This window comes from Leopardus geoffroyi, chromosome X (genome assembly GCF_018350155.1).
Source record: "Leopardus geoffroyi isolate Oge1 chromosome X, O.geoffroyi_Oge1_pat1.0, whole genome shotgun sequence".
Taxonomy (NCBI): Eukaryota; Metazoa; Chordata; class Mammalia; order Carnivora; family Felidae; genus Leopardus; species Leopardus geoffroyi.
This window is the reverse complement of record NC_059343.1, coordinates 113,541,203-113,563,089: the sequence shown is the minus strand read 5'-3', so window position 1 is coordinate 113,563,089 and position 21,887 is coordinate 113,541,203. Positions and strand designations below refer to the sequence as shown.

Sequence of the window (21,887 nt, the reverse complement as noted above, 5' to 3'; positions counted from 1 at the left end):
ATGAGTCGTTTCACAAAAGTGGATTTTTCTGATAAATAAAGCTTACTCCTGTAAGTACCAATGCTTAAACTATTTTCACCCACTTCGGATACAAATCTTTCTTTTTTTTTTTTAAATGCTTATTTATTTTATTTTGAGAGACAGATGGGGAGGGGGGACAGACAGAGAGAGAAAGAATCCGAAGCGGGCTCCAGGCTCCGAGCGGTCAGCACAGAGCCCGACGCGGGGCTCGAACCCACGAACCGGGAGATCATGACCTGAGCTGAAGTCGGACGCTTAACCGACCGAGCCACCCAGGCACCCCAAGTTCGTACCTTAAACCATATCGCTTTTCATCCCCCCACCTCCCCATCCCATGGTAACTACCATTTTACTCCCAGTTTTTCGAGTTTGACTTTTTTAGATTCCACGTGTAAGTGAGGTCACACACTACTTGTCTTTCTGTGACTTCTCTAACTTAGCGTAATGTGCCCAGGGGCCATCCGTGTTGTCACAGGTGGCAAGATACGCTCCTTTGTCGTGGCTGAATAATACTTGATTGTGTATACATACCACATCTTTTTTATCCATCCATCCATCCATGGACATTTAAGTTGTTTCCATCTCTCGTCGCTTCAGCTACAGTATCTCTCAGGCCTACCTTACCTAGCAACAGTGCCTAGTATAGGACATACTCAATAGATTTTGATTAATGCCACAAAGCTGTAAATGTACAAAACGCAAGGAGAGTAGGGCTTGACTGTTGCCCAGAACACATTATTATTTATCAAAAGAGAGAGTGCCAGTTTGAAATGGTCAGCTGGGAAATGCAGAAAAATGAAGCCAGAGATACAGCAGAATGACAGTTCGAGTGCTGGCTGTGGGGCATGGTGGCCCCATTAAAGAGTTGCTGCCTTCTGAATCTCCAGGGGTCCAGCGGGCCTCTCCAAGGGACCTCCGTCGTTGTGTGCTCATATGGCGGTAGTGTCCGAGGGTGTCTAGAAGATCGCACAGCTGGTAAGTGGTCAGGGAGGTTTGCTGAGACATCTGAAAAACAAAGCACTCGCTGAAGCACCTCCTAACTTTGATAGTATCTGTTTTTTCAAGTTTTGTTTATTTAGGGACTCTCCATCCCCAACGTGGGGCTTAAACTCATGACCCTGAGATCCAGGCTCGCAGGGTCTTCCAACTGAGCCAGCCAGGCACCCCGATGGTATCTTTTGAAACACACAAGTTTTTTTAAGTTTGATGAAGTCAGGGGCACCTGGATGGGCTCAGTCAGTTAAGTGTCTGACTCTTGATTTTTGCTCAGGTCATGACGTCATGGTTTTTGAGTTCAGGCCTGCACAGAACCTGCTTGGGATTCTCTCTCCCTCTCTCTCTGGCCCTCCCTCCCCGCCCCTCAAAATAAATAAATAAACATTAAAGAAACGATTCCCTAAAAAATTCGACAAAGTCAAATTGATCTATTTTGTTGTTGTTGCTTGCGTTTTGGGTGTCGTATCTAAAAAATCATTGACTGGGGCGCCTGGGTGGCGCAGTCGGTTAAGCGTCCGACTTCAGCCAGGTCACGATCTCGCGGTCCGTGAGTTCGAGCCCCGCGTCGGGCTCTGTGCTGGCAGCTCAGAGCCTGGAGCCTGCTTCCGATTCTGTGTCTCCCTCTCTCTGACCCTCCCCCGTTCATGCTCTATCTCTCTCTGTCCCAAAAATAAATAAACGTTGAAAAAAAAAAAATTTTTTAAAAATCATTGCCTGATGCGAGGTCGTAAAGATTTACCCTTATGTTTTCTTCTAAGAGTGTTATAGTTTAAGCTCTTGCCTTTAGGTCTTCGATTCGTTTTGAGTTACTTTTTGTATATGGTGTGAGGTAGGGGTCCAACCGTATTCTCTGAAACACTATTTGTTGAAAAGACCATTCCTTCCCCCACTCGATTAATGTAGCTGTGTAGTAAGTTTTCAAATCGGAAAGCATGAGCCTTCCAAATTTGTTCTCCATTTTCCAAATCATTTTGGCTATTCTGGATCCCTCGTGTGCCCATATGGATTTTAGGATCAGCTTGTCCATTTGTGAAAAAACAAAACAAAACAAAAAAACCCCCAAAAAACCCAACAACCCAGCTGGCATTTTGATAGGGATTGTGTACAATCTGTAGATGGCTTTGGGAGTATTGCCACATTAACAATATTAAGTCTTGCGATCCATGGACACAGGATGTCTTTCCACTTATTTGGGCCTTTTAACATGTCATTCAACATTGTTCTGTAGTTTCTAGTGTGCACGTGTTGTACCTCCGTGGTCCAATCTATTCCAAAGTATTTGATTCCTTTCGATGCTGTTGTAAATGGAATTGTTTTCTTAATTTCATATTTGGATTGCTCACTGCAAGCGTGTAGAAATGCAATTGGCTTTTGCATATCGATCTTGTATCCTTCAACTTTGTGTAACTTATTTATTAGTTTGAATAGTTTTTTGGATTCCTTGTGGTTTTCCTGTACAAGATTATGTCATCTGCGCACACAGATAGTTTTACTTCCTCCTTTACCAATCTGGATGCCTTTTACTTCATTTTCTTGCCTAATTTGCCTGGTTAGAACCTTCAGAACAACGTTGAATAGAAGTGATTAAAGCGGACAGCCTGGTGTTGTTCTTAATCTTAGGGGGAAGCTTTCAGTCTTTCATCACTAAGTAGGATGTTAGCTGTGGGTTTTTCATCGATGCCCTGTATCAGGTTGAAGGAGTTCCCCTTCTATTCTTAGTTTTTTGAGTTTTTTTTTTTGAGTTTTGTTTTTTGTTTTGTCTTTTGTTTTGTCATGAAACGGTGCCGGATTTTGTCAAATGCTTTTTCTGTATCTGTTAAGGTGACCGTTGGTTTATTATATTGATATGTTGTATTACTCTGATTGATTTTCATATGTTAGTTCCATCTTGCATTGCTGGGATAAATCCCAGTGGGTCACGTTGTAGTATGTGCACATAGAGATAGATTTGTGTACATCTGTGATTATTCTTGAAACGTCTTTCTTCACAGAAATGGAATTACTGTGTCAAATTTGATAGCTGTTCTCAAATCCCTAGAAAAACGCCCTGTGAAGTTATACCCCCACCAGTAGAGTAGGAAGTGCCTTCTTCCTCATGCCCTTGGCAGCACTGGGTATTATTTATCTTCAATGTTTGCTCAAATGTTGGGTGAAAAATGGTATTTGATTTACTGCTGTAATTTGAATTTCATGATTCCTGGTGAGTTTGGGCATCTTCTGACCCTTTTATGGTCCATTTGTATTTCCTTTCCTGTGAACCAATTAGATCTTTTTTATAGAAATGGAGAAGGCAGGGAGGACACTCAGGCCTCAAGAGAAAATGTTCTAGAGCGCATGGAAAAACCCTGATGTCTAGGTAGAGTGTCACTAATGCGACCAGGAAGTCCTTTGACAACACTATTCTAGCGATGGTAGTTTTATTTTCATTCTGCCTTTGAACTTGGGAGGTGTAGGGACAGATACAGTTGTTCCGATCATTTGAGAGTGGCCTGAGTGATTGATACCTCTCTGGGCTGTTCTTGGCTACGGCCTCTGTGATTTCCTCCTGGCCTCATCCCCCCCCCCCCCGCCCCCCGTACTCCTGCTTTGTCCCCAGCCCACCTTATTACCAACCCATCGCCAGGTTTACCCTGCTATCTCCTATTTTGCTCCTGGGCCAACTCTACTTTTATTTATTTTTTATTTTTTTAAGTAGGCTCCACACCCAACGTGGGGCTGGAGCTCACGACCCCGCGATCAAGAGTTGCACGCTCCACTGAGTGAGCCAGCCAGGCGCCCCCAAGCCTACTTTTATAAAGAGATGTTTTGTTCATGAGGGATTTCATTGAATGTATCTGTGGCTCCCTTAGTGCGTCTTTCTCTCTCTCTCTCTCTCCCTCCCTTCTTTCTTCTCTCTCTCCTTCTCTTTCCAGTACCAGCTGGTATCAGTATGGTTTTTCTTTGCCCCCACCCCCTCACTGCCTCCTGTCTCCCTGAGTCACTCCATCTGCCTTGTCACTGGAACAGCCTGGGTGCCGTCCCCAAAGTGGGGCCTGTGGGATGGACGATTTGCCATTTCCCAGGGGCTGCTCTGCGGGGAGAGGGAGGCAGTTCTGGAAGGAAGGCAGGTCCACTGATGACCAAGAGTCAAGGCTGGCTCTCCCCTAAGAGCGCTCCAGCTCTAGGAGAGCAAAACCATCTTGGAGGAGTGAGGCATGAGGTCACGCGACTAACCAATAGCTGTAATGGGTATCAGACCCTCCCTCAAGCCCCAGTCTGCCATCGCTGTGAAGTCAGAGTCCCCTCCCCTAGGCCTCGGTTGACTCATCTGTGAAAGAGGAGACTAGAGTAGGGACTGGTAACGTCTAACTGTTGGACACTCTGTTTTTAACTGGCCCAATTCCAGGAGTTTCTGCCCGGCAAAGCTTTGTATATTTAGCTGCTCAGTTTGTGCCAGTGGGAAGACTAAGGAGGATTTTGGTAAGTTTTTCTTTTTTGGTCTGTTGAGCAAATCTGACACTCCTAATGGAATTTCCATGAGTTACAGGAACTGACAGGGCTCTGGCCAGCCTCATCTTTTACGGACTGCATTGTCTTTCTGTAAAAAGACTTCGAGGAAGGCGGTAAATACCCCCCCCCCCCCGCCCCCACGAACGTGGTGAGGCTCTCCCGGAGGGACCATTCGACTTGGGTCCTGTTATCAGAGAGCCCGGGAAGGGCATCCAGGAGAGTTGGGGAAGGGACGGATGCCGAGGGCCGCCGGAGAGCGCTTGCTTTCTGGCGGTCTCAGCGGCTCCGCACGGCGCTGGGGGGCGGGGGTGGGGGGTTCCTGGTCGGGTCCGGGGGTGCAGGAGGAAGCAAGGCCACCGGGAAGGGCGCGTCCGGGAGGCCGGGACTCCCGCCCGAGGCCCCGGCGGTGGCCCGCGGCAGGCCGGGCGCCAGCGGGCCCCGGGCTCGGCCGGAGCAGGCGGCGGCCACACTGCGCATGCTGCCGCCGCTTCGCCGCGGCTTCTGCCGCTGCCACGGCTACCCGGGCGGCGGCGGCGGCGGCGGCGGCGGCGGCGGCGGCGGCGGCGGCGGCTGCTCTGCCCTGCCGCTGTCACTTCCAGTTCCTACTTCGGCGATCCAGGTCCGGGTCACCGCTTCCCCGCCGCCGGCCCGGTCCCTCCAGGCCGCTCTCCCTGCCCGGCTCCGGCTCCGGGCCGGAGGGGCCAGCGCGCGGCGGCCGAGCGGGGTCCCCGGGAAGCCGCTCCCGCCCGCCCCGCCGCCCCGCCGCCCCGCGCGCCCCGGCCCGGCTCGCCGCCAGCGCACCCGGCGGGAGCGTCTCCCGCACCCCGCTCGGCACCGCGCTCCTCCGCCCGCCGAGCCGCACGGCCCTGGAAGCAAGAACTTGAGGGCGAGAATCTGGCTTCCCTTTAGATCTTAAAAAAAAAAAAAAAAAAAAAAAAAAAGGCATAAAGAAAATCCTTCGGCTGGAGAGGTGGCGGGCGCGGCACGGAGTTTGGAGACGGGCGCCCCCTCCTCGCCCGCGTTCGGGAGCAAAGTTGCAGCCGCCCCTCCCCGCCCGGGCGAGCCGAGCCCCAGCTCTCCAGTTTCGCCCGGGTGGCGGCCGCGCTCAGCGCAGGGTCCCAGCTCCGGCCGGGGCGCGCGGTTCCCGCAGCCTTGGCACGGGCTCGCCCGCCCGCTCGCCGGCCCCGTGACTCGCGAGGGCGAGCCGCTTCCAGGAGGCGGCGGCGGCGGCGACGGCGGCGCGGCCGGAGCGAGCGAGCGAGCAGCGGGAGGAGCAGCGGGCAGCGGCCGAGCCAGGTGACCTGCCTGGGGGCTAGGGGTCAGGGGAAGGGGAGAGCGCGAGGGCCGGGGTGGTGCCGCAGGACCGGGGTTGCGGAGGAGCCGCCCTTCCTCCCCCTGCCGTGGCTCGCAGCTCCGGCCGCGGGGTCGGTGCTGGGCCAGGGCCTGGCGGTGCCCTGGGATCCCGGGGGCCGGGAGTGGGGGGGGGGGGGCGGGGGGCCGAGGGCGCGGAGCGAGGACGCGCCAAACTTAGGGGCGAGTTGTCCGGCCCTGGCCGCCGGGTTTGCGGCGGACGGGAGTCCTTCTCCCCCCCACCCCCCAACCCCAACCAGGGCGGGAGTCAACAGCACTATTTTCGATACTAATTTGATGCCTCCCCCTCCCCACCCCCTCAGTCCCGGGCATCCGCACGTTTGGGGATATCTTTGGCGTCGAGTACACAGGTCTGTCGCAGGAAGGGTTTGTGGCTGTACTCTACAAGGTGTACCAACGTGCCCGTAGTTAATTTCGAGTTTTCATTTTCCAGTCATTTAGGAACCCAACAGGTATTTGAGCTATTTCGTTTCTTAGCTCTCGAGTGGAGAGCCTTCAAGTTTATCTCTGTCTCTTCAAAAACCTTGTTTTCATTTTTTGGTTTGTTATTGTTTGGGGCTACAGGGGTGACTCACATGATTTGTTTTTCTTTTCCTAACGTGTAGCGGGAATAAAAATAGAATACGGGAATATATTTGTCTATGCGGCTACTTAGCTTTTTGTGAATAAAAAGCTTTATATAACCTAAAAACCATCACCGAAACGGGTAGATTTCGGTTGAGGTTCTGCAAAGTATTAACAGTTTAAACTGTGAGATCCTAAGGTGCCAACTGCCTTTCTAACTTCTATTTGCCTGGAAAGCCCACAATTTGTCCTTGAACTTCCTATCTTAATTTTGACATTGACCACGGTAAGGGGAGCTGGGATGACATCATTTGCTCCAGCCACGGTCCTGGTGTTCTGTGACTGAGGGCACCTCTCTCCAAAACGTAAGGCCAGGGCCTGCCCTTGTACTTCAGCTGAGGCATTTCCAAGGATTTCTCTGAAGCAAAGTATTATGCTACATGCCAGGCGGTACCGCAGTTCACTCTTACATAAGCCGGCTCCAGGCTCTGGGTGTGTGCTTGGAGCAGTTCATATCAGAGAGTTCTCAGTCTCCGGGGGTGGTGGTGGTTGGTGATTGGAGTTTGGAACAAAGTGAAATTTGCAGCTTGGATTCTCAGCTTGGGTTTCTTTGCTGCTTAATTTTTCAGAATGTCTTGTACTTAACCTTATCTGAAACTCGCCATGCCCTTGTAAAAGCGTGTAGGAGAGGTGGCATTACTTTTCATTTGCCGGAGAAACGGAAAAGTTAGTTCACCGAAGTCATACAGACAGCTTACCCGTGGTAGCGTTAAAGCTCCAATATAGGTCTTCTGCTCTCTACCCAGGAGTTTGTTTGGTTTGTTTTTACTAATAGAGGACATTTTAAAGCTAAAAAAAAAATTTTTTTTAAGTTTATTTATTTTGAGAGGCAGAGAGAGCAGAAGAGGGGTAGCGAGAGAGAGAGAGAGAGAGAGAGAGGGAGAGAGAGAGAGAATCTCAGGCAGGCTCCGTGCTGTCAGCGCAGAGCCTGATGTGGGGCTCGAACCCACGAACCGGGAGATCATGACCTGAGCCGAAACCAAGAGTCAGATGCTTAACTGACTGAGCCACCCAGGCACCCCTAAAACACTCTTATACAAAAGTGTTTCATTTGGCACATTTCATGGATGGTACGTCTTTTGAGCTACTCATTTTTTCGATTCTTTCTGCCAACTCACATCTTGGCCTTGTCTTTGCTCGCACAGGGCTGGCGCTGTGCTTAAGGGTGAGGACAGGAGTAAAGCTTTCCAAAGGGGGGTCTGTGGTTGTTGTATGTATCTGCTGTCTTTGTCCTCCCCATGCATCTTTGGGGACAGCAGGTGCTGAATAGAGTCAGCAAACCAGGGCCCGGAAATGTCCACTATTTGTTTGACGTCATCAGTCCAAGTATAATATTACTTCAGTCTTTACAAAGAAACTCATTCAGGAGGAGAAATTGGAGAGCGCGAATTTGGTTCCTTTACAGCGGCCCGCTCATCACCGTGCTTAGGAACTTAAGATGCAAAGGAGGAAAAGGAGTGGAGTGCCTACCGCTTCTGAAGCACCTACTGTGTTCTAGGTACTGTGCTAGGTACTTTAGGCATATTACCTTGTTTAATCCTCCCGACAGTCCTGGCAGGGAGGTGGTGTTGTGCCCATTACACAGTGGAGGAAACTGAGGTTTGGGGATGATCCGGGCAAATGCGCCAATCAGAACGGCGCTGCTGATGGGCCTTACTCCAGGGCTCATTCCCTTTGCCATGTGCCAGGCTGTCCCCACAAAGGAGCTATTGATAAATATAGGAACACCAAGCTGCTTGGCTTTCAGATATGGCCAGACATCAGAGCCACCTGGGTGCTTCTACAAAATACAGACATTGTGGTCCCCCCAACCCCCCCCCCCCCCCCCCCCCGCTGAGCTTAATTGGCCTGCGGTGAGGCCCAGGCCTAGGTATTTCTTCTTTTTTTTTTTTTTTTCTAACGTTTAAATAAATTTGGTATTGAAATATTACATGAGTTCAGGAAACCGCACAAATCCTAAGTATACAGTTTGACGAATCTTTACGAATTGAACACATCCGTGTAATCAGCACACCAATTAAGAAACACAACATTGGGGCGCCTGGGTGGCTCAGTGGGTTAGGCGTCCGACTTCAGCTCACATCATGATCTCGCAGTCCGTGGGTTCGAGCCCCACCTCGGGGCTCTGTGCTGACAGCTCGGAGCCTGGAGCCTGCTTCGGATTCAGTGTCCCCCTCTCTCTCTGCCCCTCCCCCCACTCACCTTCTGACTCTCTCTCTCTCTCTCTTGAACATAAATAAACATAAAAAAAATTAAAAAAAAAAAAAAGAAACACAACATTATCAGCACCCAGAAACCACCTTCAGTGCCCCTTCCCAGTCACCACCCCTTACCAGTGGGCCCCACGGCCCTGACTTCTAAGACAATAGATACATTTTTTTTTTTTTCTGCTTTGGCACATTATATGAGTGGAATTATACAGCGTGCACTCGTTTATATAAGGTTTCTTTCACTCAGGGTAACATTTGTACAAGTCACCCACGTTATGGATACTAGTGGCTCGTTCTTTTCATCGCTGGTACTGTCCCATCATGTGGACGTCCCATGGTTGGTTTATCCGTTCACCTGTTGATGGTGGTATCCAGGTTTTGGTTGCTGTGACAGTGCTGGCCTTGGGCATGTCTTCTGGTACGCGTTTCTGTGGGGTTTGTACCTACGGATGGCACAGCTGGGTCATCGCTTGAGTAGGTACCGCCCGACAGTTTCCCAAAGGCACCGTGTCTTGTAATTATTTTGTTTCGAGAGGTCCCGCCAGCCGTTCCAATGTGCAGCCAGATTTGAGAACCATTTCCGTGGTGTGTCTAGAGTTCAGTCTAGCAACCTCCAGGGTCCGTCACTCAGCTGAGAACCATAAAGAAAGACATGCCAAGCTTCTTCCGCAGCTTGAGAGCTTCTGGAAAATCTTCTCTGCCGGATTGGGGAACTATCATTCCCGTTCTCGTAATCCTTTGTGCCAAGCTATCTTTTTTTTCACTCAAAAAAATGTTTATTTATTTGACAGAGAGAGGAGCGCGAGTGGGTGAGGGGAAGAGAGAGAGAGAGAGAGGGAGAGGGAGACAGAGAATCGCAAGCAGGCTCTGCCCTGACAGCTCAGAACCCGACCTGGGGCTCGAACTCACCCACTGTGAGATCACGGCCTGAGCTGAAACCAAGAGTCAGATGCTTAACGGACTGAGCCACCCAGGCGCCCCTGGGCCAAGCTGTCTTAATGCTGATGGGCCATTCTCACTATGGGGAACTGTGGACACGTCGATCTCTCTCCTAGTCTTGGTGCTGCTCGAAGGCAGGAACCTGGGTTTGATCATTCTTAGAATCCCAGCCCTCAGTTTAACAGGTACGCGGAGCAGGTACTCAGGAACTGTTTATGAAGTGAGTGATCAATAGAATGACTGAACGGTGAGGGAAAGTCTGGGCTGCAGAGAGATACCGCATCGTTGCCTTAAGGCTTACGCACTCTATTCCTGGGAGACTGCTTCAGGATCTCACTCGGAGCCTGATGACTTTTACTTATCTAACTGAGCTCGTTGGCATTATGGGTCATCTGGTTGCTCATCCCTAAACGGATTAGAAATAGAAAATTAGATTAGATGAGATAAGGTTTGTGGAAGCACTTTGTAAACTGGGGAACAGCATCTGGATAGAAGGTCGTGATAAAGGGAGAAGGGGGGGGGGGCTGCTGGGGACTAGACGTACCGGCAGGGGTAGAGAAAGTTCACGTCCATGTACCACATGGAGGCAATGAAGTCAACCGCGCGTCAGGGAAGGAGCCAGGAAAACTCTAAAAAGAGCAGACCCCCAAATACATAACCACCCGGGGCCTTTTGGCGTGGGGTCAGGCAACCCCCCCCCCCAGTAGACGATTATTTGCAGATGATAACATCGTGTTATCAAAAAAAAATTTTTTTTTGCTTAAGTCTTTAGCTGTGTTAAGCAAAGTCTATTAAGAAGTGAGTCATGCTTTAGAGAGAAGATCTTCTTTGGAAATCTTAACATTAAAAACAACTTGGATACAGGGGCGCCTGGGTGGCTCAGTCGGTTAAGCTTCCGAATCTCGATTTCAGCTCAGGTTATGATCTCACAGTTCTTGGTATCGAACCCTGCGTTGGGCTCTGCGCTGACATTGTGGAACCTTCTTGGGATTCTCTCTCTCCCTCTCTCTCTCTCTCTGCCCCTTCCCTGCTCATGCTCTCTCTCTCTCTCTCTCTTTCCCTCTCTCAAAATAAATAAACAAAAAAAAAAAGTAAAAACAAACAAAAAACCCAACTGGGACACAGGCAGGGGTAGACTGTGGCCTCTGTAAAATGATAGCGTCTCCTAGATTTCTGAGCTTTTACACCAGTTACTTTGAGAATTTAAACAGGGAGGAAGCTTAAAACAGGAAAACAAAATCCAGCCATCTTGTTCCTTCGTTCCATGATTTATTGGACAGAGACCGCGTGATTTTGGGAAAAAAAAACCTTTTTTAAAGGTTTTTTTTTTTTAATTTATCTTGAGAGAGAGGGAGACGGAGAGAGAGAGAGTACCAAGCAGGCTCTGCACTGTCAGCACAGAGCACGATGTGGGGCTCCAACCCACAAACTGCAAGATTCTGACCTGAGCCCAAACCAAAAGTCAGATGCTTGACTGACTGAACCAGCCAGACGCCCCTGGAAAAGAACATTTTTTAAAAGTAAAGTGGATGGTAAAATCTCCACATATTTTCTAATACTTCACAGCCCTCTTCTGAAGGCAAAACAAAGTTGAGCATTTTCTGGAAACTTTGGATGAATAGTGGCAGCCCTCCTTGTCTTTACCAGCAGACATCAGTCCTTTGACCGTTATTAATATCGTTCATTCACTAATTGAAGTGCTCCTTCTTTTCACTTGTACTTGAAATTCTCTGTGCCTCACATCACAGACAACAATTTGAATTTAGATGAGAGTGTGTTGAAGTGTGTTTAAAATTATTCCTATGTCCTATTTAATTTGTTTACGTATTTTATTCGGAAGGCTACATGAAGGCGGTTGAAATTTCTGTGATATCGTGGCTCAGTGATGTCCCCGGAGCAGAGGTTGGAAACGTTAACTGTCATTTCTGTCAATTTATGTGCAATCTTAAGAGTTTTATGAACTGGTTATGAAAGTTCACGTTAAGGTCTCTGGCTGGTTGTCTTACTGTTGTTCTCGATGCTTAGCGTGGCCAAGTTTTAACTGCTGAAGACAATTCGTATATGGTTTCCTTTGTAAGAACTCAGGACTAGAAATGTGTGTGGGGCTCTCATTCCACGGAGGACTTGGAGAAGACAAAACCACCGAATTCTTCAGAGACTACGAATTATTCAGTTGTTGGCCACAGGAACTTCCTCAGCCGCCATTTTGTGTGCGAGGAATAGAAACCGTTTGGACGGATTCCTCTTGGAATCGAAAAATCAGGAACGCTTTTCACTCTTTTCTAGTCTAGGCATGAGCTAGAAGAATGTGAAAAAGGAATATTTTCAGTTTCTCGCGTTGATTACCTGGAGGAGATAGTTTAACTTTTGTGTCTTTTAAGACCAACATATTCATTTCTTAATTACAGTAGCTTGAAACTTAAAAATACACTCCAGGGGCGCCGGGGTGGCTCAGTCGGTTAGGCGTCCGACTTCAGCTCAGGTCCTGATCTCACAGTCTGTGAGTTCGAGCCCCGTGTCGGGCTCCGTGCCGACAGCTCGGAGCCTGGAGCCTGCCTCGGATTCCGTGTCTCCCTCTCTCTCTCTGCCCCTCCCCTGCTCCTGCTCTGTCTCTCTCTGTCTCAAAAATAAAATAAAATATAATAATTTTTAAAAAAGGTTTAAAAAAATAAAAATACACTCCAGAGCAAGATGCTTGTTTTGTTTTTGTTTTTTGCTTGTTGTTTTAGTTAAACGATTCGACAAATGGCTTTCTTTTTTTTTTTTTTTAATTTTTTTTTTCAACGTTTTTTAATTTATTTTTGGGACAGAGAGAGACAGAGCATGAACGGGGGAGGGGCAGAGAGAGAGGGAGACACAGAATCGGAAACAGGCTCCAGGCTCTGAGCCATCAGCCCAGAGCCTGACGTGGGGCTCGAACTCACGGACCGCGAGATCGTGACCCGGCTGAAGTCGGACGCTTAACCGACTGCGCCACCCAGGCGCCCCGACAAATGGCTTTCTATGTTTGGTGACGACTGACAAAAAACATTTTCCCTTGCCCCTGGGAAATAAGTAATAAAGCTGATGAATTGGGCGTAGTCGAGGGGGGAAATCAAAACCAATTGCCTCTATACAAAAAACCACGGTAGGCAGTACTTAAAAAGGAAGCATGTCATTTCTGAATTGGGTTGAATATATATATTAAAAAAAAAATTTTTTTTTAAATGTTTATTTTTGAGAGACAGAGACATGGCATGAGTGGGAGAGGGGCAGAGAGAGAGGGAGACAGTATCCAAAGCAGGCTCCAGGCTCTGAGCTGTCAGCACAGAGCCCGATGCGGGGCTTGAACTCCAGCTGTGAGATCATGACCTGAGCCGAAGTCCGATGCTTGGCCGACTGAGCCACCCAGGCGCCCCTGGGTTGAATATATATTGATAATACCAAAAGGAATGTGTTTTGTTAGAAAATTTGATCAATTGGATCTTTCTGACGGGAGATATACAAGTTATCTTGTTTTAAATCTCACTCAAATTAAAAAAATTTTTTTTTATTTTAGAAAGAGAGAGAGAGTACAAGTAGGGGAGGGGCAGAGGGAGAGAGCGAGAAAGAGAGAGAGAGAGAGAGGGAATCTCAAGCAGGCTTCACGCTGAGACCCTGTGGAGGGAAAGGGCTTGATCCCACACCCTGGAATCATGAGTTGAGCCAAAATCAAGAGTCGGACACTCAACTGACTGAGCCACTCAGGCGCCCCTCTAATTTGGTTTTAACGTTGATTGTAATCCAGGCCGTTTCGGGGGGCAACAGAACACAATATAGCTCTTTACTAAAACCACACAATGTAGGCCAGCTATCCCCTACTCCAGCCCCCTCCTAATCTGGTCATATGCTATCCCGGAGCGGGAGCCCCCAGGGATCAGTGTGAGGGGTGATGACTTTGGAGTTCCTAGTAAAAGATGCACAAGGTCTGGCCTTTGAATTGCAAATGAAGAAGGGTGAGGGCACTTGCTAGTTTTTCAGGGCCTCTGCTTACCCACTTTTTAGAGGGGATAGATGTCCACCCGGTTCAGAAGCTGCTCCATATCTGCATTTCATCTGGAAGAAAGACTTAGGGCGCCAGACATCTGTCTGCTTAGCCCCGGGCTCAGGCAGGCCCCGGCAGACTGGACCCCACCACACAGAGGGGTGTGTGGGTTCAGAGAGCTGGCTCATCCGAGAGAACACAGAGCCACCCATCATTTCTATTTGCCTTCTGGCAGAAGATCTACCTTCCTAATTAAGTTCTGCTTAGACAAATAGAGTCAAATCCCAGCTTTATACTTTCTTGGGAACTTGAATATTATTACAGAGATCAGCCGTATCAGTTGAGGGATTGAAAAGGGCAACAGGGAAAAGGAAGGATTAAATTAAGGGAAAGGTGGAAACAGCACTTTGCAAAGCAGTGAGTGACACGGTTATTAAGGGCTTGTCTCACCCTGGACAATAGCAGACACGTTTCTCTACCCTTGGAAGTGCGGACATCATTTTACAAGGCATCTTTAAGGCGTTAAGCTCTTAGCATCTTTTATGAAGAGCCCAGCCTGGGAAGCAGGCCTGAACATTTCATCTTGTAATTCGTCTATTTTTTAAAAATGTTTATTTTTGAGAGAGAGAGAGAGAGAGAGAGAGAGACAGAGCGGGAGCGGGGAAGGGGCAGAGAGAGAGGGAGACACAGAATCCGAAGCAGGCTCCAGGCTCTGAGCTGTCAGCACAGAGCCCGACGCGGGGCTCGAACTCACGGACCGGGAGATCATGACCTGAGCCCAAGGCGGACGTTTAACTGACTGAGCCACACAGGTGCCCCTTCGTCTATTGTTTATGGCTAGGTCTCCAGCAAACAGGATATTTACCAATAATTTGTGAGAAGCGTCTGCCAGCCAGTATTTTACCAACAAAAGAAATGTAACCACTTCTTCGGGGGCACAAATGTTGTGATAGCATTCCTTGAAGACATGCTGATGTTTGGGAATGTGTTATGGATTGGGGAAAATCTTGATTTGGGATCGAAAAATGACTTTTCAGGAAAGACAACGGGATGGAAAACCATGCTTTCGTGGTTGGTGAGCCCATACATGGGTGGCTTCTTTATTTGCTACATTTTACATTCTATCCTTTTTGTTTTCATCCTACAACAAATGTCTCTCTTAGTGCCTGGCGTCTCCCAGGGGCTCGGTAAGTATTTGTCCAATGGAGAATGACCAGATGCATGTTTGTAAAGTTTGTTTTAGATAGCTTGTGTATCTAAGAGTCTGTGTGTACAATTTCAGGAGTTGACTTTTATTCGGAGAAATGACTCTTTGGTGAGTGTAAGTAAGGGTAAGGAGAAAGCTGAGTCTCTTCTAATACAGTACCTACTCAACTTCTTTCTGCCAAGCTGGACTACCTGTTTCGTGGTTTTCAAAAATTAAAAAGAAAAAAAGAAAAGACAGTTAATGGTAGGCGAGTTAGGTCCCATCATGTCGAAGGGAAGACCTTTTCTGCTTTTCCAGTCCTCCGCTCGCCTCTTATTTCTTACGTTACCCAAACTCTCTTGATTTCATTGGGTTTTCAAGGCGTGACGCTTGCACGCATTAGGACTCGGTAACTTTGATTCTGGAATGTGATCCCAGGCGCTACCTTCGCTTCCTTCAACGTTCTTCCCTTCTCTGAATCACCGTCTTCAAGGAGAAGAATCTGTTTTACCAAGCGATGGAAAATAAATAAGCCCCGATTTATCAAGTTCTGCCAGGAGAAAAAAAAAAAAAAAAAAAAAAAAAAAAACCTTTTCTCTGTCTTTCCTTCGGGGGAAGGCATACCAAAAGGGCAGGTGTTTCTGGTGGAAGAAATACCTGTTTAGCTTTTAGGTGGAAAAGCAAAGACTAATGATCTGCAAGTACTCGTTCACTGTCTCTAGGGTGGGTGCTATGCCTGGCATTGTGGGAACTCGCCGCATTTAACAGCGGATTGCCGTGTATGCCGAGGTATCCAGCTTAGTGATTCCAGGGTCTAGAACATAATACAGAGTTCAGAAGAAGAAGCCCATTGTAGCCTGAGGTGCTGTGTTTGGGGCAGACCCTGTGGACGGGAGTGACGTTGTTCGGGCCCCAAAGGACAAGGGGGATTCAAATGGTTGAGGAGGGGTGCCTGGGTGGCTCAGTCAGTTCAGCGTCTGACTTTGCCTCGGGTCTTGAAATAGCGGGTCACTTGCTGTCTCTCTCTCTCTCTCTCTCTCTCTCTCTCTCTCAAAATGAATAAACTAAAAAGAAAACCAAACCAAATGGGTGAGGGAAGTTTTCCATCAGGAGACGTGCACCTGTCAGAGAGAGGCACGGTGAAGAACGTGAAGAATTCTGGGGCAAAGGAGGAGACCACGGTGAGAAATGACGGGCTTGAGACGAAATGGCACTTGCAGGCGGGGTTCCGTCAGGCTGAGAGACCTGGGTGTTCGTGGAAAGCACCATTGCATCATGTGTCTGCTATGAGAGCTCGCAAACACCCACCTTGCCGTGCGTGGATTGTATCCCACGTGGACATCTTGCTTGGGATCGGGTGGAGGAAATTGGGCATTGATGGGGCATCTCTGAAAAGGACCTACTTTTGAAAATGTGACTCGCATGTGGCCGTGCGCGGGGGGTGCCAAAAGTCTTTGCCGAGGATGTTGTGGGGGGTGATCTCTCAATGAAGAAGACGGTAATCTCTTTGGCACAACATCCTTCCTACCCTGATGAGCTGGTGGAAGGGGGTCTTCGGGGGTGTGGATCGGAGGCTTTCCATCTGTCACCCCTTCTTGCTTCTCCTGAGTTCCTTCGGCAGAGCCCGTTTTAGAGCGAGGTGTGAAACAGGTGAGTGTGGCTTATGGTGTTTGTCATTTAAGCCATTGACAATGAAACAGTTCAAACGATAGAGCCAACCGCCGTCGAAGTGGTAAAACCCCTCAGCTCTTTGGTGCTTCCCTGCTGTCTGCTTCGTAGGTCCTGGTGCTTTGTGGGGAGACCAAAAGGCCCCGGTACTGGGACAGGCCAGCCATTGCAGACTCTGCCCAGACTGGGCACAGAAACTCAGTGAAATCCACAAGCATGGAATTTGAAGTACGTAGGTCACCTCACAGTCGCAGGGCTTAATTTTGCAGACAGATACGGGTGTATGTTATTTTGGCCGATACGTGTTTCCTGGCAAGTCACGTGGGAGTTGAGTTTTTCTTCCTTAATCATCTTTTTATTTTTTTTTATTTTTTATTTTTTTTCAATATATGAAATTTATTGTCAAATTGGTTTCCATACAACACCCAGTGCTCATCCCAAAAGGTGCCCTCCTCAATACAATCATCTGTCTTTTTAAAAAAAAAAAAAAAATTTGTTAACGTTTATACATTTTAGAGCCGCAGAGAGAGACAGTGTGCAAGCAAGGGTGGTGTAGAGAGAGAGGGAGACACAGAATCCGAAGCAGGCTCCCGGCTCCGAGCTGTCAGCACAGAGCCCAACACGGGGCTCGAACCCACGAACCGTGAGATCGTGACCTGAGCCGAAGTCGGACGCTTAACCGACTGAGTCCCCCTCGGTGCCCCCTGACTTTTTATATTTAATCGTATGCTTTTTTTTTTTTTTTAACTTTACCGTAATTTCGGCAATGCTGTTTCTTCAGCTGGGATTAATCATCGATTGGCAAGAGCTTCTCAACCCTTGTGAATTCATCAAATACGTATTAAGCGCCTGCTGCGTGACAGGCACTCTTCTAGACCCCGAGGATACAGAAGTGAAAACGTTTTTTTAAGCCCTGGCTTCATGGGGCTCACACTCGAGGCATCGTTTGTGTTTAAGTGTCTCTGCCAGCACTCCCTGTCGATCGGCCGATGAATGATCCCTTATCGAGCGTCTCACATGCGTTGGATACCGGGCCGCGTCTGTGGGGCAGTTTGGACTCCCAAGAGCCCGCCTTCTAGTTGGAAACGCAGACGTGATCTTAACGCCCACCGAATAAACAGAGAATGTTACAGCGGTAGCTGGTTGAGGGCTGAACTGTACAGCGCCCGTACGGACCGGAAGGCTGTGGCAGTTCAGAAGACGGAAGCCCGAGGGTAAGCGGATGTGGGACTTTGGGGGAAGGCAGCGGATGAGCAGGCCAGGGCGTGTAAAGCCACCGCGCCGTGGTTCCTTTGTCCGCGGTGCTCCTCCCTGCCTAATCTCCGTGTGGGGTGCATCTGACGCCAGTGTCTCCGGTGCCTGGGACTCGTGGTGAAGCCGTGGATTCTGCTGGGCTGCAGGGCTCCCACCCTGAACCCGAGCGGACTCCTAGGCCAGCTGGGGCTGCAGAAGCCCTGTCTTCACACGTGCGTCTCCTCCTCAACTGCCTGGCCCGCCGAACAGCCAGGACTGGTCGACCGTTAGACTTTCCGAGGCTCTTCTCACCTTCCTGTTGTATCCCTCGATTCTCTCGTTACGGGCAGCGTGGAAACAGGTGTAGTGCTCGGGGTGTCTGGAGTCATCGTTCATCCTTGACGTGCGAGGACAAGGAGAAAGTATGAAGGATGTGGACGCTCGTCTGGGACCACACGTCCAGGCATTCTTCACCGTAAAGCGGGCTCTTTTCCGAAGGTTGATTTGCAAGTTATTGTTAGGAACCCGGAAGACATTTTTTTTTCCCCCCCTAGAAACCAGGTTCTACGCAGGGATTATGTTTTCTGGCTGGCCCACAACAGCCTATTTAATAAGTGCGGCCGAACTATAGAATTCACCCTGTGTCTCTGGGAAAATGTGTTCCGCATTCCAATTTGGAACGCTAGGAAATAAGTCCCCTTCTCCGGAGGGGTGGGGGTGAGGAGCTTGGGGAGGACACCCCCAGGTCTGGCACCCAGATGCTTCTAGCAGCTGAGGAATCACCCGTCCGCCCCGCCCCTCAGAAGCGGCAGCCAGTGCGGCTCCTGCAAAGACTCTGGTGACGGGAGTGCAGGAGGGGTGGCGGGGCGGGCCGCGATGGCGTCTGGCTGAACAGCAGCTGGTTCTGGGCGCCCTGCTTCCTGTCCTCGGCTTGGCAAGCCCTGTTAACAAGAGAGATTTCATCTTTCCCTTCCGCTGATGCCTACTCTCTTCTTGGGGCAATTATCCAAAGCCCTTTATTGTCTCTTTCTCTTCTTAATCCTGTGACCATCCCGGCCAAGATGCCTAGATCATTCCTCAGGCATCCCCCTCCTTCCCGAACACTTAGTCGTCGATTGATGATAACTCCCTGTTGGGGAGCAAAAGGGTCTTTTCCCCTGGAGGAGGGCTAACAAGGAAGATCGGAGGCCATGAGGTGTTGGCGATTCTGAAGCGGCCATCAGGATTTGGTGATGTTGTGACGAGACGTGAGCAACGAGGGGGTCGCACTCAGGTCTTCGCTCCTGTCACGGGAGCTCTATGCAGCGGAACTTCCTGGCTCTGAACTCTCTAAGGTCCAGGCAATCGAGAAGCCCACATTAGTTCTGGAGAACGACGCCACACAAATCCACAGAGACGCAAGGACGTAGATGGTCAAAGCTAGAGCCAGAGTTTATAAGTAGGGCGTCTTTTATTTTTTATTTTTTAACAGTTTTAGTTTTATTTATTTTGAGAGAGAGAGACACAGAGTGAGCCGGGGAGGGGCAGAGAGAGAGGGAGACACAGAATCCGAAGCAGGCAGCACGCACGGCATTCGAGCCTATCAGCCGTGAGATCATGACCCAAGCCCAAATCAAGAGTTGGACGCTGAACCGACTGAGCCACCCAGGTGCCCCAAATCGGTCATTTCTTTTTTTAATGACAGTTTGAACAAGTCCACTTGTAAACAGGTAGTGGCATTAGCCTGTGATCTCCCAGAACCCCTCTGCTTAGATGCTGTACTACCCAACAAATTTCTATTTCTGATTTGGCTTCTCATGCGGATTTCTCTCTCTCGGGAGAGAGTGATACGCTGGCCATAAAATGGCAGTATCCAATCTTCTTAATGGTTTCTTTCTTTTAGCAGAACTATGCAGGTTGGCCTTTTGGCGTTATGCATTGGCCTTGGGCGAACTTGGTTCGCGTGAGTCCATTCTCCAGAGCCATGAGAATTGAAGAGCAGATTCTGGACCTCGGGGACACGGCCGAGGTGCTGCCCCTGAGAGTCCCCTATTCAGATCATGGGCCGGCGAGCCTTTCGCTGTGCTGGTTTGGTGAAAGACGTCGCTCACGTCCCTCGTGGGAAACAGAGCCGCAGAAAAGTGGCATTGTTGCTGACTTTGCGAGTGCTTTCAGGAGGAGCCGTGCGGAAGCATCCCGGGTTCACGGAGCCGGGAGCGGTGCCACCCCGTGAGATACGACTAAGCGGCTCGGATTTGCTTTGCTCTGTTGCACCGCGTAATGACATTTCCTCCAAAGTTCAGGGGTCAACAGAGGCAGCGCGCTCAGCGGTGAGAACTGGAGGCTGTGATTCAAGACGGGCTAAGTGCATTTCAGATTTTACGCGGTAGGAACAAGGGAGAGATGGAATGTTCTTAAAACATTTGGAGTCTGTTTTTTTTTTTTTTTTTTTTTTTAACGGGCCCGAAACAGAAGCTGTGTCCATGTGGTTCCACTGAATCACTTGCTTTTTAATTGATTAGATTTTAACAGTTGAGTGATGGAGCCTATTGGGATCACTCCAGACCCTAAATGAACTTCATTTGTTTTTTAAGTTTATTTCTTTATTTTGAGAGAGAGAGAGAGAGAGAGCACGTGAGCATGAGTGGGGGGAGGGGGGTGGCAGAGAGGGAGAGAGAGAGAATCCCAAGCAGGTTCTGCACTGGTGGATGTGGGGCTCGAACCCCCAAACCGTGAGATCGTGACCTGAGCCGAAACCAAGAGTCGGACGCTCCACCGACTGAGCCGCCCAGGCGCCCCCTAAATTAACTTTAAATGGAAGTCGATTGAGGGGTACTGAAGCCTCATGACACTGGAGACGTTACCCTGTTCCGACACCCTGTTCTATGGTGTGGCTTCTTCTCTTAACGAGGACGTGGCCGGAGCTGTCACTGGTTATGTCAGGTGGTTAGAGCGAGGTGCCAAGGAGTAGTTTAGGTTTGCCCTGTAACCCCGGGCTGAACCCCCGCGCAAGCAACACCTCACAAATATGGACAGCGGCTCGCAAGGTGGAACCAGATGAACACATAGCGAGTGGCTCAGTGCAGCCCTTCCCCGCTTCCGGCAAACATGAGCCGGTGCCTACCGGGTCGGGGCTTGAAAGGAGAAGGCCAGCACGGGAATGTGGCACAGCCCCTGCGGAGACAGTCTGGTCCTGTGGGACGTTTTCTCCTTGCCACGATTAGTCGAATTAGTCATCGTAGCGGTTGTAACGAACTTGTGTTGACAGCAGGCAGGGATTTCTTTTTGGGTACAAACCCACAGATTTCTTCCTCTTCTTTCTAGTGCCTCGTGACAGTGGGAAGTATGCAGACAGGGCTCAGATGTCCCCCAGAGCTCTCTCTCGTGTATCTGCATTGGTTCCATCACTCTCTTGCTCGGTGATGCAACCGCTCTGAGTCTCAGTCTGCTCATCTGTAAAATGGGGGAAATAAACGTGCCCACGTTATGGGCTTGCTGGGAGAATCGTGTGCAGTGAATGGAGACATATAAATATCTCCAGGCACGGTGTCGGCGTGTCGCAAGGGCTCAGTAAATCAGTACAGTGTGCCTGTAAGATTAGTGAGGGAATAGAGCGGGGGGGGGGGGGGGGCGGAGGGGGGCTTGGAGATTTTCTTCTCATGTGCTTCCTTGCGCTGGTCGATTTTGGGAAAACGTCATCGAACGGCGTGCCGATTGAAAGTGAAAACTGTCCCCACAGGGTCTACTTGTAAAACCATGAAAATATTACATGTCTGCGTGGTTTATACTGCCAGATGCCCAACAGTCCAGAATTAACACCTGGTGTTTAGTGGACGGAAAAGAAATTGTGCGGTCATTGTGGATATCCGAAATGGAAAAATGCGAGGAAACATTTACAAATTAAATGCCTTGTCTGATTTCAGTCGCTGATGTCGTGTTGGGCCTTATGTAAATTGACCTTATGTACATTGACCCGAAGCCTTACTGATAACACCAACAGTCCATTAACACACAGTTTGCATGTTAGATGTATTATATACTGCATTCTTACAATGAAGTCAGCTAGAGAATGTTGTTACCGAGTCATAAAGAAGAGGGGCGCGGGGGTGGCTCAGCGGTGGAGCCTCCGACTTCGCCTCAGGTCATGATCTCACGGTTCATGAGTTCA

General features: G+C 49.3%; 1 protein-coding gene across 9 annotated transcripts in view; it reads left to right on the top strand.

Annotated features, from left to right (window-relative positions):
* The window catches only part of ARHGEF6 (Rac/Cdc42 guanine nucleotide exchange factor 6), a 101,546-nt gene that overhangs the window by 4,454 nt on the left and 75,205 nt on the right, over nucleotides 1–21,887 (top strand). The window contains exon 1 of one of the 9 annotated variants that reach the window (XM_045472009.1): nucleotides 4,272–4,476. The exons of 5 other annotated variants lie outside the window; for them this stretch is intronic. The gene's annotated coding sequence lies outside the window, so the exon portion shown is untranslated. Of the gene's footprint in view, nucleotides 1–4,271; nucleotides 4,477–4,574; nucleotides 4,620–5,282; nucleotides 5,803–21,887 lie in introns of those variants that run through there. 3 more of the 9 variants (XM_045472007.1, XM_045472005.1, XM_045472006.1) reach the window with 3 other exon arrangements.